Source organism: Pongo abelii, chromosome 21, assembly GCF_028885655.2.
Source record: "Pongo abelii isolate AG06213 chromosome 21, NHGRI_mPonAbe1-v2.0_pri, whole genome shotgun sequence".
Classification (NCBI taxonomy): domain Eukaryota; kingdom Metazoa; phylum Chordata; class Mammalia; order Primates; family Hominidae; genus Pongo; species Pongo abelii.
Window position 1 is genome coordinate 4,648,955 of NC_072006.2, and position 15,647 is coordinate 4,664,601.

Consider the following 15,647-nt stretch of genomic DNA (forward strand, 5'->3'; position numbering starts at 1 on the left):
TTCTGTGTTCATTATTTATAAATAAATAATTTATTTATAAATGAACTCCAATGTTCATTTATTCACAATGGCCAAGATATAGATCAGCTTAAGTATTCACCAACAGATGAATGGAAATGAATGTTTGGTAACAAAAAAAAAGATGAACGGATAAAGAAAATGTGATATATATGTATGCAATGGGATACCATTCAGCCATATAAAAAATAAAATCCTGCTATTTGTGGCAACATGGATAAGCCTGGAGGATATTATGTTAAGTGAAATACCGCATGTTCTCACTTATGTGTGGAAGCTAAAAAAGGTGAGGTATGGAAGTAGAGAGTAAAACAGTGGTTACTAGAGGCTGGTAAGGGAAGGGGGAAGGAGGAAATAGGGAGAGGTTGGTTGACAGATACAAAATTACAGCTAGGTAAGGTAAATAAGTTCTAGTGTTTTTCAGCACTCTAAGGTTACTATAGTTAGCAATATTTTGTATTTCAAAATAACTAGAAGTAAGAATTTTAAACATTCCTAATACAAAGAAATGATAAATGTTTGAGAAAATGGGTATGTTAATTACCTTGATTTGATCATTACACATTGTATATAGGTGTCAAAATATCATATTATACTGCATAAATATGTATAATTATTAAGTGTCAATTAAAAAATGTGTAGGACACAGCTAAAGTAGTACTGAGAGTAAAATGTATATCACTAAGTGCATACATTGCAAAAGGAGAAAATCCTCAAATAAAAATTCTAACCTCCCACCTCAAAAAGAAGGGAGGGCATGACAAAAATAAGAGCAAAAAAATCAACGAAATTGAAAACTTAAAATCAATAAAGAGCTGGTTCCTTGAAAACATCAATGATATTTACAAACATCAATCAAAGCAGATAAAAAGAAGAAAGGTCAGTATCAGGAATGAAACAGGGAATATCACTACAGATGTTTTCAACAAAAGGTGATGGCACCATTTGTTGAAAATGAACTATAAAATGAACTCTAAACTATAAAATGAACTCTAAGTTTCACATCTTATACAAAAATTAACTAAAATTTATTATCCACTTGCGATATGGTTTGGCTGTGTCACCACCCATATCTCATCTTGAATTGTAGCTTCCATAATTCCCAGGTGCTGTGGGAGGGACCCAGTGGGAGGTAATTGAATTATGGGGGTGGGTTTTTCCATGCTGTTCTCATGATAGTGAATAAGTCTCACAAGATCTGATGGTTTTATAAAGGGCAGCTCCCCTGCACATGGTCTCTTGCCTGCCACCATGTAAGACATGCCTTTGCTCCTTCTTTGTCTTCTGCTATGATTGTGAGGCCTCCCTAGCCATGCGGAACTGATGAGTCTATTAAACCTCTTTTTTCTTTATAAATCACCCAGTCTTGGGTATTTTTTTCACAGCAGTATGAAAATAGCTACTACAACTTGTAAACCTATAAAACCTTTAGAAAAAAAAACACAAGAAAAACTCTTTGGTATATAAAACTAGGCAAAGGGTTCTTAGACACCAAAAATGTGATTCATAAAAAGAAAAATTGAAAAAGTGAACTTCACCAAAGTTAGAAAATTTTGCTCTGTGAAAGAACCTATTAAGGAGATAAAAAGACAAGGTACAAACTAGAAGAAAATATTTGCAAACCACGTACATGTCAAAGGACTAGTACCTAGGATATATAAAAAGCTCTTAAATGCAACAATAAACAAACAATTCAATTAGAAAATAGGCAAAAGAAAGAGATATTTCACTGAAGATGTTATATTGATGGAAATTAAACACATAAAAAGAAGTTCAACAACATTAGCCACTTGGAAAAAGCAAATTAAAACCACATTGAGATATCATTACACATCTATCAGAATAGCTAAAATTAAAAAAGAATTAACAAAACCAAATATTGGAAAGGATACAGAGATATCATATCACTCATATATTGCTGCTGGGAATATAAAGTGGTGTGGCTATTCTGGAAAGAGTTCCACAGTTTCTTAAAAAAGGAATAAACATGCACCTGTGAGGCCGGGTGCTCATGCCTGTAATCCCAGCACTTTGGGAGGCCAAGGCGGGCAGATCATAAGGTCAGGAGTTCAAGACCAGCCTGGCCAACATGGTGAAACCCCATCTCTACTGAAAATACAATAAATTAACTGGACGTGGTGGTGGGCACCTGCAATCCCAGCTACTCAGGAGGCTGAGGCAGGAGAATCGCTTGAACCTGGGAGGCGGAGGTTGCAGTGAGCAGAGATCACACCACTGCAGTCCAGCCTGGGCAACACTGTGAGACTTGCTCTCAAAAAAAAAAAAAAAAAAAAAAAAGCACCTGCTATGTGGCCCAGCAATTGCTCTCCTGAGCATTTATCTCAGATAAATAAAAATTTATGTTCCCACAAAAACCTGTACATGAATACTTATAGCAGATTTATTCATAATAGCACAAAACTACAAGGCACCCAGATGTTCTTCAGGTGATGCATAGTTAAACAAACCATTCCATACAATGAAATATTACTCAGCAAGACAATGGAAGGAGTTATTGATACATGCAATAATCTGAATGAATCTCCAGGGAATTATACTGAGTGAAAAGAAAAGCCAGTCTCCAAAGATTTCACACGATAAGGCTTTCTTTATATAGCATTCTTAAAATGACAAAATTAAAGAAATGAAAAACAGATTGCTAGTTGCCAGGGGTTAAGGGTAAAGGTGGAAGGGAAGTTGGTTTGACTGTAAAAGTATAGCATGAATGATCCTTGCGGTGATGGAAATGTTCTGTATCCTGGCTGCATCAATATCAATATCCTTGTTGTGATATTACACTACAGTTTTGTAAGATGTCACCACTGGAGGACACTGGGTAATTGGTATACCAGATTCCTTTGTATCATTTTTTATAAATTCATGTGAATCTACAATTATCTCAAAAAGTTTATTTTTAAGAAATGTTAAGGCTAAAGTGAATTTTAAATATGAAAGAGGTCAAGTGGAGAAATAATTGGAAAGAGCACTGGACTTTGGGTGAGGAGTTTTAGATTCAGGTTTTGATTCAATCAACTTAAGTAAATAACTCCTCTTGTCTAAAATTATTTGTATAATGCAATTGACAAGACCTGCTACAGTTATCTCCCAGAGTTGATAATAGGTAAAAATTATATTAATTAAGAGAAAAACTTTAAAAACATAAGAACCAAGGCTCTATACAAATATTTGGTATTTAAAAGCTTGCATTATATAAATGATGCCTCAAAGCCTATTTCTCCTGGTAGTTTAGAAATATAATTACCTGACTAAGACTACCAACTAATTTCACTTTCACCATCATTCAATAAATCTCAGAAATATAAGCAAAGACAATCTTGGACAAGAGAAGAGAAGAGCCTGATCTCTTTTCCAGCCCTATGACTCACTGAAGAAACCAGGAATATGCCACGTGTTCTCTTTCTGCTGCAAGGGTTGCTGTGAAATAACCTCATTTACGCTGTGTTGTACAGAGTGGACCACCTTAATGCTGAGATTCCAACATTTTCTATTTCAGGACTGGTTTGGGGAGATTGCACAGAGTTCATCCTATGATCCTTCATGTGAGAAGGAAGCCATTTGGCCATTTATAGCCTAAGAAGACAGAGCTAGAAGGGATAAAGCCAATCTTGGCTATTGCTGCTATGGGAACAGAGGGTAGAGATCATTTGCTCCATTGTAGAAATTTGGAACTACAGTTGACCCTCGAACAACATGGATTTGAACTGTGTGGGTCACATACATGTGGACTTTTTTCAATAAAAGCACCTGTCTCTCTTGCCTCCCTTTCTACCTCCTCCACCTCTTCTACCTCTGCCACCCCTGAGACAGCAAGACCACCCCCTCCTCTTCCTCCTCATCTTACTCAAAGTGAGAAGAGGATGAAGACCTTTATGATGTTTCACTTCTACTTAATGAATAGTAATGATTTTCTTAATAACATTTCCTTTTCTCTAGGTTACTTTAGAATACAGTGTATGATATATATATATAATATACAAAATATGTGATAATTAGGTGTTTATGTTATCAGGAAGGCTTCTGGTCCAGATTTGGCTGCTACTAGTTAGGTTTTGGGGGAGTCAAAAGTTAGACATGGATTTTTGGCTGCACAGGATGTCTATACTCCTAACCCCAACCTTGTTCAAGGGTCAACTCTACTGGGATGCTTTTGCAGCCATTAACTTTCAGTTATTTCAATATACTCTAAACTGGCTTTTTAAAATGAGGGAATATATAAGCTCATTTAACAGGAAGTTTAATAAAAGCTGGTTGATCCAGTACCCCAGTGTTATTACCTAGGACTTAGTTTCTCTACATTTCTTGTCTTTGCTATACACACGGTTGACTTCATTTTTAAGGCTGGTTCCCACCAGAGGACAGTTGTGGATTCATCCACTTTCATTCAAATCTGGGGAGAGAGCGGGAGAATAGTTTGTTCTTTAGAGCAAGGCAGAACTTTCCCAGAAGTCTTCCATGAACCTCCCTTCACATATCATTGGCCAGAACTGAGTCACAGGACTTTTTATAAACAAATCACAGACAAGGGGGTATGAGCTAACCCTTAACCCAATCAGAGTTACTCCTGAAGCTGAGGGTATTCCTTGGAGTCACATGGGCTACATGAAGACAGGGCACTTGAACAAAATTGAGGTTCTGTTACGAAGAAAAACTGAGGTTGTAAGTGCTTGTAAGTAGTTGGTGCTCAATAATGCTGCCATCCTGTCTTAACTTAGCTAACAGGACTAAGTGACATATTTCTGAGGACTCTGATACTAAATGGTGTAAATATAGGGTAGAGTTTGATTTTTTTAGTTTTGAATCTTTCTTTAAACTGACTGTGAAACTTCAGGAAGTCAAGTTATTGGGCCCTTGTTTTCTTATTTCTGAAAGGAAATAAAATTGTATAACCTCGGGCAAGTTACTTACCTTTACAATGTGTCAGCTTTCTCTTTTGTGGATTCCTTATCTAAAGTTTAATAGTACTTTACTCATAAAGTTGTATTAGTTTTCTAGGTTTTCCATAACAAAGTACCACAGACTTTGTGGCTTAAACAACAGAAATTTGCCTTCTCATATTTGGAAAGCTAGAAGGCCAAGATCAAGGTGTCAACAGGGTTGGTTTATTCTGAGGACCTTTCTCCTTGACTCGTAGTTGACCATCTTTTCTCTATATCTTCGCCTGATCTTGCTTCTGTGTGTGTCTGTGTCCTATCTCCTCTTCTTATAAGGACACCAGTCATATTGGATTAAGGACTACTTTAATGGCTTCATTTCACATCTTTAAAGACCATATCTCCAAATAGGTCACATTGCGAATACTAAAGGTGAGAACTTCAACATATGAATCTTGGGGTGATAAAATTCCTTGCTTTTGATATAAGAATTACGTGATTTAATACATGTTAAGGATGTAAATCTATACAGTAGATGCATACTCAAAATTAGTTATAAAATTATCTTATTTTCAGTAGTAGCAACAGATATAAAAACAATAGTATTTGAAGTAGTAATAGCATCTCTAGCAGGGATAATAGCAGAATTGTCTGAGAGAAAAGGAGAAAGAATCCCTATGCAAGGAAGGGGGAAGATATACTTTATAGAGAAATGAGACACAAGAGAATAGTATTTGTTTCACACTCTTCCAGCTACTATGGCTGTGCAACATAGTATGTCAAAACTTACTGGCTTAAGTCAACTCTTATTTGCTTCATGAAATCTGCAGTTTTGACAGGCCCAACAGGGATAGCTCGCTCAAACTGTACTCGTCATCAGCTGGAACGTTCAGAGTCTCGCTCACATGTCAATGCCAGCTGTCAGCTGGGACCTCAGTTGTACACGTACGTGGGGCCTTTCCACATGGCCTGGGTTTCTGCATACATTGTTGCTGGTCTCCAAGGGTGAGCATCCTGAAAGAGAAAAAGTGGAATTGTAGTGCTTTTTATGACCTAACTTCAAAAGTCACTAAAAATTCCTTTGGTTGCATTCTACTCATTTGAGGCATTTATAAAGACTGTCAAAGTTCAAGAGATGGGGAAATAGACTCTTCCTTTTGATGGAGAGTGTCAAGGTCTGGAAGAGAATGTGGGACTGCATTTACTGCTGTGGTCATGTTTGGAGAGTATAATCCTCCATTCATACCTACCTTCCCACACGAAGCTTCTCTTTCTGGAACTTTCTTTCAAACACTTGGGTTTGTGATTTTGTTCCAGATCAGAATTGGATCCTTATGCTATGCTACCCAACTTCCAGAGATTTGAGGATAAAATGGCACATTTGGCAGAAAACTTTTGAGAAGATCTTTATCAAAGAGGGAACTCTCTAAATAAAGGTTCAGTGTGCCTCATAGTTCTCTTTCAAACAGGAACATACAGAAAGGGGGTTGACATTCTGATTTCCCAGATAATCTTTTGTTTTTATGATTTTGGACATAAACCTGTCTCAGACCTGAACAAGGAACTCAGATTTTCATCCTTAAAATTAAATCTGAATAATAAGGAGAACCACATGCCCTTATCAGCCCTAATATTCTAAGAAAATGAGAAAAAAATGAATTAAGAACATTTAAAAGCCGTGCACTGGGTTCATCAAAGATTCTGCCACTGAAGAGAGAATCTAAGCTGTTTCTTGCTTTATATTTGAATGCTGTGCATGGTTTTCATGATGGCAATAATAATTTACTGCAAAATGCTTTTATTGAGTTGCCTTTACTGAAGAGGCCCTGCATGCCTTTTCACCAGCTTGCTACAATTAAAAGCAGCAGTAAACAGAGCCTTTCTATTTAGATTGAAAAGCAACGATTAAGCTTACCCAGTTATAAATAGGAGGCAGCTTCACATCTATGGCCCCAACTGCACACATTAAAGACTCTAGCTCCAAATGCCCCCAATTTGTTTCTACAGGACAAACCAATAAATTGTCAAACTCTGACCTTAAAACTGACAATTTCTTAGAAAATGAAAGTAGGTAAATTATGCATAATTCTAGATAATTACTGAGATGTCTGTGAGGCCAGGAAATCAGTACACATGCTGGAAATCTAAATTTGCAGGCTGATAGCTTCTCCTTTTACCATTATCAAACCATGGTTTGCCTTGAGCAGCTGTCAGAGATGGCTTTTCTTTGCTTGGGGGCATAGAAGAAAATAATGGACTTAAGAGAGAAGATGGAAAATACAAAGTTATTTTTTAAGATTCCCGTTAGTTCAAGTGATTCAGCAAGGAAACCAGAACATAGGCAGTTACTGTTAAATGTTTTTGAATAAAAATGTTTAAATGCAAGCCATTTATCCCACCTATAAGCTGTAGCTATCTGAGTGTTTAGAGATTTGAAGGCATTTGATTCAATCTCCTCACTTTCTGCAGCAGGAAACTGAAGGCTAAGGAAGCCCTGTGAATTGTCCAAGGTCACATGGCTTGACAGCAGCAGAGCTGGAACTCAATAGATTTTCTGACTGTCACTGCAGCATCCACTGAATGGAAAAATTTGTTCCTTTTTTATTATTTTTCGTATAAAACCCTAGATTAATGAGATCTAAGTCATAAAAGTCCATGGGGTGCTATATTTCTTTGAGTGCAAGACAAGCTTCCAAAGGTGACAGGATTTTCCCACTTGAAGAAACGTGGTCCCCTCTGCCTCAGTATCCTCCATCTGAGCCAAGAGTTGCCAATTTCCAAAAGCCCAAGAAAGTAAGTTTCCAAAATATGTCTTGGGTGATCATATCTTTTTTCAGCTTGTGAGTCCTCTTCATTTCATGTTTGCATGTGGCCTTTGTCTCCCAGTGATTTTCCAACTACCCATGACTCCCCTTGGGTCATGTGCTGGATATTCTCTGTTGCCTTCTGTCACCTTCTCTACTCAACTCTGTGCTCAGGAGACTGGCATTTATGTATGTATCAATGTCCTAGTCCTTTGGCCATAATCAGGCTGAGCTATCAGGGATACTAACAGAAGACCGGATAGCAGGGAGATAAAGAAGCCACAGTTTCTATTCCCCCAGTTCACTTCCTGCAGACTAAAGCACAGTTGCCCAGCTGAGCCCAGCCCACATTACCAAACCTCAGAAAAATTAGTGAGAATTAACAACTGCTGTACTAACTCCATTTTTAGGAGTAACTGCTGTACTACTCCATTTTTAGGAGTTTTTTTTTAATTCAGCAGTATCTGACTGATACAAAATATGACACCTGCAAAGAATTTAAGACAACATAACCAGCTTGAAATAGAGATCAACAGTTCTGAGACCCAGAAATGTAAGTGAACTCAGACTGGGATTGAGTTTGCAGATTCACTTGATTCCACATCCAGAAGCAAATGGAGACATCTGGGGCCCTGTGGGGTAGCAAAACTAAAAGTATCCCATGGGAAGTAAGAGATTCACTCTTCAAACTCATTGCTTGGAACTAGTAACAAGTTTGAGGTTCTCTCATGCATTAAAGGGGGTTGAAATAAGCTCTTAAAACCACTGTCTGAACTATAAAACTGGATAGCAGGGAAGCCGTAGAAAATAAAGTCTTTTATCCTGAACTTAGGCTTAACTGCTGACTTGGTAGCTGAATGTGCGAAAACCTCAATTTCAATGCAGTTTGGGAGCCTTGAGCTACCAATATAAGACCTGGTTTTTGACTAAATGTTATTGAGAAATGGTGGAAGAAGAAATTAAATATAAATCTGCAAGACTGTGAGACATAAAATGGGGGAGAGAGAAAGAGACAGAGAGAGTGACAGAGAGAGAGAAAGAGAGAGAGAGAGACCTCCATTCAATAATGAAATTCCAAAACACATAAGGAAGTAATACTAAGAAAGACAGCAACAAAATAAACTAATAGAACTGAGTTCACTCCAGATGAAGTGGAAATAATAAAAGAGACTATTACCCACTAGTCTTCACTAAAATATCTGCTGAAGAATGTATTTCAGGCAGAAGAAAACACCCTAAGAGATATAGAAGAATGGAGTGGAATGCAGAAAAAACAGTACAGAATTTCATAAAATATGATGATAAATTTACTTAACTATTGACTCTTAAAAAGAATGGTATTTTTCACATCATGAGACAAAATTCAAATAACACCAAGAAAGACATAGATGGGAAAGATATTATGTGTGTAATAAAAGCATATTTAGTTCTTGGGTTATTTGGGAGAACAGCAGAGATACTAAATCACTGAAATTCTGTTTGGAATTTTTTTTACTTAAAAATGTTAAAATATTAAAACTATCAATCAAACAGGAAGAAAGAAAAGAGGTAAAATAAGCAAAAAAAAAGAGGATGGTAAACATAAAATATATAATAACTAAGTCCAAATACAGCAGTAATCAAAATAAATGTAAAGGAATCAACTTACTTATAAGAGCAAGATTATCAGGGTAGGTATTTAAAAATCCAACCATATGTAGCTTATAATAAACACATTTAAAACATAATGGTCCACAAAGTTTGAAAATAAAGAAATGGAAAAAAACAAGTAACGCAATCACTAACCAAAAGAAAGCTGATATGGCAATATTAATGTTAGATGGCATTGGATCTAGGCCAAAAAACATAAAAAGAGACATTATGTAGTGATAAAAAGAACAGTCCTGGCCGGGCGCGGTGGCTCATGCCTGTAATCCCAGCACTTTGGGAGGCCAAGAAGGACAGATCACGAGGTCAGGAGATCAAGACCATCCTGGCTAACATGGTGAAACCCCGTCTCTACTAAAAATACAAAAAAGTAGCCTGGTGTAGTGGCGGGCACCTGTAATCCCAGCTACTCGGGAGGCTGAGGCAGGAGAATGGTGTGAACCCGGGAGGCGGAGCCTGCAGTGAGCCGAGATCGCGCCCCTGCACTCCAGCCTGGGTGACTGAGTGAGACCGTCTCAAAAAAAAGCAAAAAAAAAAAAACCAGTACTGTATTTGAATGGCTAAGATTATGCCTTGAAATATAAAAGAAAAATGCTGACAAAATTACAAAACAAAATTGAAAAATCTACTATCTTGTCTGAGATTTTAAAACACATATCAAAAGCCAGTGGAGTCAGCAGAAAACACCAATTTGTGTTAAAAAGCTGGAAAATAATAAACCCACTTTATAGATATAGAAACTGGGGCCTAGGCAAGTTGAGTGATTCATGCAAGATCACAAAGTTTGTATGAATTCAAGCTAGGACTAAAACTCACACTTTCTAAATACTAATCCTATGCCCTCTCCATTTTATAACATTAACACATGTAGAATAAACTGCATATCTGCAGAAATGATTAGCCTTTTCTATGTCCTTAAGAGAAACCTTAGTGTGGCAGCATATCTGTCAACGTTCCACTCAGGTTACCTTGAATTTCTTTTACTTTTTCAGTGTGCCTTTTCTTACCTCCTACATATAAATTATGTTTCTAATTATCCATCTCTGTGATTCTCTATGGAGAACCACCCTTAGGCCACTGGGGTGGCTACTGTGAAACAGAAGTTCCTGGGATTTTATGCCCTCAATCATGGCCCTTATTCAATGACTGACTGGTGTGGGTAAATGGAAGCCCAGCTCCTTTGCCTTAGAGTTCGGACAAATCTAAGGTATAATTTTCACTCTGAAGCTCCCCCGTGGGATCAGGCTGAGGCTGAATCTCTGCTTGGCTTCTTCTCTTCTCTTTCCTGCTTTTTACACCCAGTTCTACCTTGAAAATTTTCCTCAATAAATTGAGTTGCATGTGATTTCTCATCTCAAGGTCTGCTTCTGGGAACCCTTTCCTAAGATGAGGACCATACAGCTCTGTACTAGGAGTAAAAAGAGAGTAGAAAGTGGTTCTACAGAAAACCAAATACAGCATGTTCTCATAAGTGGGAGCTAAATAATGAGAACACATGGACACAAAGAGGGAAATAACAGACACTGGGGCCTATTGGAAGGTGGAGGGTGGGAGAGGAGAGAGGATCAGGAAAAATAACTAACGGGTACTAGGTTTAATACCTGGGTGATGAAGTAATCTATACAACAAACTTCTGTGACACAAGTTTACCCATATAACAAACCTACACAAGTAGCCCTGAACTTAAAAACAACAAACAAACAGGATTATTCCATAAAAGTATGTTCTCTATTTAAAAAAATTTGAAGTAAATGAAAATCACCCATAATCCCACTATTTGTAAGGCTATTTTGGTCATTTACCTAAGTATATATACTGTACAAGTAAAAGTGTGATAATGCCAAAAAAAAAAAAAAAGTAGTTCTAGGGAAAGAATATTTAAGTGGTTAAGGATTCCTGCTGCTTTTATCATTGGGAAATTCCAGTTTGATTTGGGCACTAGGAACCTGGCATTGTGAATGTAGTGTCTGCCAAGCTAGAAAAACACTGCTGCAACTTCAGACTTCAGGTCAATTATTATTGACTGGCCAACTTTCTGTCCGGAGCATACCCTCTTGGGTCCAATTCCAGATTAATAATGGCCCAATTCCAAATCTGGAGGATTCCTGGCCTCTCTCTCTCTCTCAATGCAGTTGCTTACTTCTCTTAAGACTGGCTCTGAATATACAAGAAGGCAACTCTGGGATTCTGGCCTTTAAGATGCAAGACCACAGGTGACCATACAAGCAACATCATGGGCTTTCCAGTTGGTTGAGCCATTATTTCAGCCTCTACTTTGTATCTTATAGCTTTGCATTTCTTTGCTTTCCAAGTCTGGATTTATAGGTGGGCCTTGTCTAGAAAGCCAGGTGTACCTTTTATCAGGCAAAAAGTTTCATTAACCACTGTGGCTTAGAATAATATTTATATAATAAAATATTTACTATGTATTGAATGCATGCTATATGCCACTTTACAGATGAAGAAATGGAAGTTTAGATCTGAAGATTAACTTGCCCAGATTTATGTGGCCAGCCCTTGCCACAAACCAACCAAGGATTTAGTGAGTCAGACATGAGCCTGACTCTGCATGTATCCTACAAGTCATAGCATTCCCTAACCTGGTTTTGCTGACCCCAGTCTCTAGCACTGGATTTATCCTTGGTTCTCTTACTGAGTGCTCTAGTACTTTCCTAGTTGAGCCCCTGACACCCATCCTCTGCCAACTCATTTTCCCCAGGAGCTGACACCTGCTCCTCAAAGTATGTCTCCAACTTCTATCTGCCATTTTTCACAGAGACACATGGAGAATTTGCCCGAAATACACATCTCTAGGGACTTTCTGCTTCAATGCCCTGCCTTCATCCCGCCAGACTGAACCATGGCAATGGGGCCTAAAACTCTCAATGCTGTCTTAGGTTGGGTTCCCCAGAAGCAGAACCCAAGACAGGGAAAATCAGGCACACATGGCTTCAGTCCTCTTGAGGAAAGACTCTCAAAAGAAGCATCTAAAAGAAGAAAAGCAGACAGGACAACTGGGGTAAGAAGCCAAGCAAAGATGCATGTTCAGGAAAAATCTAAACCTGGCCTGATATGAGAGAGGATCTGGAGCATAAATTACAACAGTGACATGATGGTCCTCATCATTAAGACAAGGTGGTTCGCCTTTTGTACTTCTGTATCAGCCAGTCATTGCCATAGACTTCTCCTGATAAAACCGTTTAGAGAGTGTAACTTTCTGGGCATTAACTTAGGGTGATACTTAGGGAAGAGGACCTCTGTTAGCTTTTAGCCGTCAATACAGCAGCTGGAGGCTAGAGCCCCTGCTCATCCACCAGCATCTACTACAAGTGCCTGGGCCTTGGGCAATGAACGAAGGACTTCAGCAATCAGATCCCTTTTCTCATCCCACCTTCCTGCTCCTGGCCTCCTCCTACTCCCCATCATCCTGTGTGGCTGGGGCCCCCCCATGCCATGTGCCTATCCACAGGCTCCTGGATTTTAGTACCTGCTCAGAGTCCACTGCATTGGCGCCTGACACTTTATTAGTGTTCTAAAGCTTTGTTTACAGTTACCAGGACTCTCTAGATAGCAGCAAAAAGTCAACAAGGAAATAAAACTTCACCAGCTGGTGTATTTGTTGGGGATAAACTCATCACACAGGAAACAGCTGGGTACATGCCCACAAACATCAGTACCTTGCTGGTCCCAAAGGCTTATCTGAAGTTACAAGTTTGAATCCCCCCTTTCCAAGCTGGTCTATTTATACGAACTCCTCCACACCTTCAGTTCCTTTACACCATGTGAGCCTCAGAAAGCTGAGGCAGTAATGAGCTTTGAAGCTGTTCTACTGCCTGTGACAGCCCACAGGCCAGTCATTTGATCCAATTGCTTGATGCTACCTCCAGCAGCCTCTTGGCAAAATTTCTGCCATTATGTACCATTGTTTCCTTATTCTAAAGCTCACATCTTCTCATGCTGAAGTCTATATGCTTCCTAGTGTATGAAAGTAACACTTTAGCCCTGAAGAAAACTGTCCAGCCCATCTGGACATCTGCCAGTCACTAGGAAGAGAATAGATTTTTCAGGCACAAATGTTAGCACACTAAGGAGTAGAAGGCTGAAGGCCATCTTCACTGACTTTATAGTCAGCGTGTTCTTTGTTCAGCAAAACTTAGCTCCTAGTCCCGAGCCAATTCCAAAATGCTGAATTTCATCCTTCCACTACTTTGAAAGCATTTAAGGTCTAATGAAAGGGATTAGGCCTGGAATTGGTGCCAGAAATTAAAATGAAGGCATAATTTGCATGTTTTGACAATACCTTCACACTTATACCCATGCCATGCTTTCTTAAACACTCTTGAAAATATGTGAGAATCGAGATTTCATAATCCACTTCTTCTGGAACGCCATGTAGAAACATTCTCATTTTGCTTTCTCCCTGCCTTCTGATTTTACTCACAGGCTTAATAATCACTGTAAGGATGGGGTAGCCATAAACAGCAGAGCATTGAGCTTTTGTGCACTCAGATGTTTGTGTATTTCCCCCTTTACCTTGTATATAAAGCCAGGCTAAGGTTCGCAGTTAATGCTGGAGCTCACCTTGAAAACAGCACCATCTTTCTCCTGAAGATGCTCAAACTCCAGGTAGTAACCTCAGGTTGTATCACAGCTCCTTCGAGGTGCCTCACTGCTTTTAATAAGCACATGATAAAGATAATGTCTTTCTCGATTCTAGTGGTATTTCTTAGTAAAAGCCTAAGCTGCACCAGGGTGAGGTGTTGTAATATTTTCACAAGTGTTAAAAAGGATTACTGCTCTTCCTAATATTGGTCAATGTGCCCAGATGGAGGCTATTGCTTTTGCGCATAACGTCTAAGCTTCTTTTCCAGCACACAATTGTTTAAGAAACCACTTTTCTTGCTATGCCCTGATAATCTTGCCTCTTGAATAACTTATTTCCTCTTGAATAACTTATTTCCATCAAGAGCAGGACAGAATCAGAACAGCATGGACAAGGATAATCTCTAAAATGTGGTTTCAAATGGAGAAGTGTGACATGGTTTGTCAGAGGCCTGGAAGGTACACATTGTTTAGTAGGTTGACCCAAAGCCATCCTCAAGAGGTAGGATGGGTTTTTTTGTGTGTGGTTTATTTTTATTTGTTTTTTTTGTTTTGTTTCATTTTTGAAGACAGAGACTCACTCTGTCACCAGGCTGGAGTGCAGTGGTGCGATCTCAGCTCACTGCAACTTCCGCCTCCCGGGTTCAAGTGATTCTCCTGCCTTAGCCTCCCGAGTAGCTGGGACTACAGGCTTGTGCCACAACATCCAGCTAATTTTTGTATTTTTAGTAGAGATGGGGTTTCACCATGTTGGCCAGGATGGTCTCGATCTCTTGACCTCATGATCCACTTGCTTCGACCTCCCAAAGTTCTGGGATTACAGGCATGAGCCATTGCACATGGCCTAGAAGTAGGATGGTTTTAAGAGCACTGCACGTTCTTTGATACTTCTCCCCCTGAGAGTAGGGTCTATGTTCCCACCTCTTGAACCTGGGTGGGCTTTGTTACTGCCTTGATCAATAACAAAGTGCAGCAGAAGTGACACTATAATTTCCAAGGCTGGGTCTGAAAAAAGTCATGTAGCGTTTTCCTTGTTCTCCTGGAACACATACTCTTTGTATATTCAGCCTCCCTGTAAGAAATTTTACTGTCCCGAGGCTGCCCTGCTGGACATACTAGGTGGAGAGGCCACTAAGAGAGAGAGAGATGACCAACAAGCCTTAGCTATTCAGGCATCATACATGGGAGTGACAAAACCTTCAAGATGGCACAAGCCCTAGCTACTGCTCAACTGTAATCACAGAGAGCCCAAAGCCAGAAATGCCCAGAGGAGCCTAGTGGACCCCAGAACTGTGAGAGATACTAATAAATTGTTATTGATTTAAGCTACTGTGTTTTGAAGATGTTGGTTCCACTGCAATACATAATGGGAACAGGAGGTGCATTACACATAATATAATGTACAATTCAACCCAAAGGACTCTCCTACCCACCACTGGATACACGTCTATGAGAGTTGGCACTGCTGTGGGTGCACAGAGCCAAGGCCATGCCTCACAAGACAGTAGAGTGGGTGGATGTCTGCATGCTATGATTTGAGAATGACTCAAAGTAACCTCCCTCAGGGGGCTGCTCAGGTCCCTGACCTCTTCCACAGTAATTGCCTTGAGAGGATATGCAATCTTGGAAACTTGCCAAATGTTAGCAATCCCCTTGTTCAGTGGGTTTCAAACTAGGAACACTC

The 15,647-nt window shown here is 39.1% G+C and overlaps 1 long non-coding RNA gene across 1 annotated transcript in view; it reads right to left on the reverse strand.

Annotated features, from left to right (window-relative positions):
- Positions 1–15,647, reverse strand: part of LOC103888743 (uncharacterized) — a 208,990-nt gene that overhangs the window by 88,529 nt on the left and 104,814 nt on the right. The window contains exon 3 of the long non-coding RNA XR_002912579.3: positions 5,816–5,924. This is a non-coding gene — a long non-coding RNA (uncharacterized LOC103888743). The remainder of the gene's footprint in view (positions 1–5,815; positions 5,925–15,647) is intronic.